General features: G+C 34.8%; 1 pseudogene; it reads left to right on the forward strand.

Annotated features, from left to right (window-relative positions):
* Positions 1 to 1,181: 1,181 nt before the first annotated feature.
* LOC108530887 (small ubiquitin-related modifier 2 pseudogene) lies at positions 1,182 to 1,468 on the forward strand (annotated as a pseudogene).
* Positions 1,469 to 3,049: the final 1,581 nt, after the last annotated feature.

The following is a 3,049-nucleotide window of genomic DNA, read 5'->3' on the forward strand; positions in this document are numbered from 1 at the left end:
TTATTTAATAATATAAAATTATATAACATATAGTATTATAAAATAATACAAATAATGAATATTATTTTATTATTTGACAGGTCTATTAGATCTTCTTTCAATTTTACTGAAAGTAAATAATATTTGATGATAGATCACTATATGGTTTTGAAATACAACTAAAAGCTTTCAAAGAATTGAGTGACATTGCTATAACAAATTTTTTGGCTTCACCATCTACTTATTTCTGAGAAAAAGCTTCCTCAGCTCTTCTGTTCAAATAAGACAAAAAAATTGGAAGCATATTGTTGCTGAGTCTTCTTTCAATCTAGTAAGAGGGAATAGCTGTTCACTGATGTATAATTTATTTCACAAACAACCACCTTCATTTTATGAAGATCGTCTAATGATTACTTAATGTGGATAAATAATCATTTGCTGTTTGTCACTTAATACATAACCATTAGGTTGTTTGATTAGTTATGCACTAATATTAATTGTAATGACAACTCACTCCAAAAGAAAACATCTAACATTAGGAATTATGGCCTCAGGAAAAAAAAACATGTATTGGCAGAGAAGTATGACAAGGTGATAAATCAGACTTACAAGCTTAAACATTGAGTACATTAGGAAAATATTTTGGGAAGAAGTGGAACAGAAAGGCCCTTGGTATTTCATCCAGTGGACTGGAAATAAGAGATCAGAGAGAAAGGGAAAAAAATATGTCAAATTTTGAACTGTTAAAGAAGAAGCTGTTCATGTATTTATAAAAAATGGATGATGGTGGCTATAAACCTACTATTGTATTTGGATTCCATTTGATGCATTTAAAAGAGCAATGTAGCAATTTTACTTAAAAATATTGATGTATACAATACGCCTGAAATTATTTATAATTGTTTAAACTTACAGCAAAACTGTAGGTATCAACTTAACATGTTTGAGAAGAAGCAGAATTGTTTGTTTGCTTTTAGAGGTTAATCTAATTCAATTAACAAAGAACATTATGCTCGACAATTGCAGAGCACACTTAAAAAAAAAAAAAAAAAAAGCAAAAACAGCAACAAGCGAACCTAACCCTTTATCAAGAGACACCACGCTCCTTCTTCTGCCACTCCTGGTGCTGCTTGTGTGCTCGTTTCGTGCGGACCTGGTCCCTCTTTTGTGAAGTGGCAGCTGAGGGGACTCCGGCGCTCGCCATGGCCAACGAAAAGCCCAAGGAAGGAGTCAAGACTGAGAACAACGATCATATTAATTTGAAGGTGGCAGGGCAGGATGTTTCTGTGGTGCAATTTAAGATTAAGAGGCATATACCACTTAGTAAACTAACGAAAGCCTATTGTGAACGACAGGGATTGTCAATGAAGCCGATCAGATTCCAATTCGACGACAACCAATCAATGGAACAGACATACCTGCACAATTGGAAATGGAGGATGAAGATGCAACTGATCTGTTCCAACAGCAGGCGGGAGGTGTCCACTGAAAAGGGAACCTGCTTCTTTACTCCAGAACTCTGTTATTTAAAGACCAAGATTACATTCTCCATTAGAAAACGGCAATTTGGTTCCACCACATCCTGAATACTACCCTATAGTTTTCTCTATTCTTTCATTTCCCCCTTCCCCATTCCTTTATTGTACATAAAGTAACTGGTGTATGTGCACAGGCATATTGCATTTTTTTAAAACTAAACAGCCAATGGTATGTTTTGATTGACATCAAGTGGAGACGGGATGGGGAAAATACTGATTCTGTGAAAATACCCCCTTTCTCCATTAGTGGCATGCTCGTTCAGCTCTTATCTTTATATTCCAGTAAGTTATTTTGCTCTCACTGTTTTAACAGAAATACAACATAAAAATTCTTGCATATCTTGTTCAATTGGAGAATTTTAATGTTTTTCATTTATCTTTGTAAAACCAAGGACAATTTTATAACTTTTTTGTACGTAGCTTTTACATGTAGGGCAATCTGTCTTTAAGTAGTGATAAATTACTCTGAAACAAAAAAGAATCCTGGATAGTTTTCCCTTCAAGTCAAGCGTCTTGCTGTTTAAATAAACTTCTTGTTTAAAATGAAAAGAAAAAAAAAAGAGACACTACATGCTGATCATAAAACAAGTCTCAATAAATCTCAAAGGACTAAAATCATACTGCTATGTGAGATAAATTAAGGTAAATTAAGATAAATAAAGTAAGATAAATTAGGATAAATGTGATTTGTGCCCCCAAAACTTCATGTGTTGGAAACTAAATCCCCAGTGCAATGTTGTTGAGAGGTGGGGCCTTTCAGAGGTCATTATGTCACAAGGGCTCTGCCTCATGAATGGATTAATGCTGTTATTGAGGAAATGGGTTCATTATTGCAGCAGGAGAAAACACCTTATAAAAGAATAAGTTTGCCCCCTTCCCTCTCTCACACGTGCTCTACTGCTGTCTCACCAGGGGATCCAGCAGCAGAAGGCCCTCACCAGATGACAGCACCTTGATCTTGGACTTGCCAGCCTCCAGAACTGTGAGAAATTAATTTCTGTTTATTGTAAATTGCCCAGGCAGTAGTATTCTGTTATAGCAACACAAAACAGACTAAGACACATACTTTTACCATACTTGACCATAAAATTTATCACGAGAAGATGTCTGAAAAGTCCCCAAGTTTGGAAAGTAAGCAACATACTCAATTTGGAAATTACATACATAATTAATATACTTAACACACTTATTGTTGCTTGATAACACACTTAATTTGCTTAACAACATACAAAATTAAGCAACATACTTTTAAATAAAGCATGGGTGAAAGAAATCATAGGGAAAAGAAGCTAGAAAATAGTAAGATAAATTAAGCCAAAAATAAGTAAAAGAAAAGAAATAATACAGAAAAGTGTATAAATCAATTGAATAGAAAATGGACAAGTAACAGGGGGTGAAAACAACAGAAACAAAAATTTTTTCTTTTTCTTTTGAAACAGAGTCTTGCTCTGTCGCCCAGGTTGGAGTACAGTGGCGCAATCTTGGCTCACTGCAACCTCCACCTCGCAGGTTCAAGCAATTTTCCCGCCTCA

This window comes from Rhinopithecus bieti, unplaced genomic scaffold (assembly GCF_001698545.2).
Source record: "Rhinopithecus bieti isolate Rb0 unplaced genomic scaffold, ASM169854v2 scaffold_1012, whole genome shotgun sequence".
NCBI lineage: Eukaryota > Metazoa > Chordata > Mammalia > Primates > Cercopithecidae > Rhinopithecus > Rhinopithecus bieti.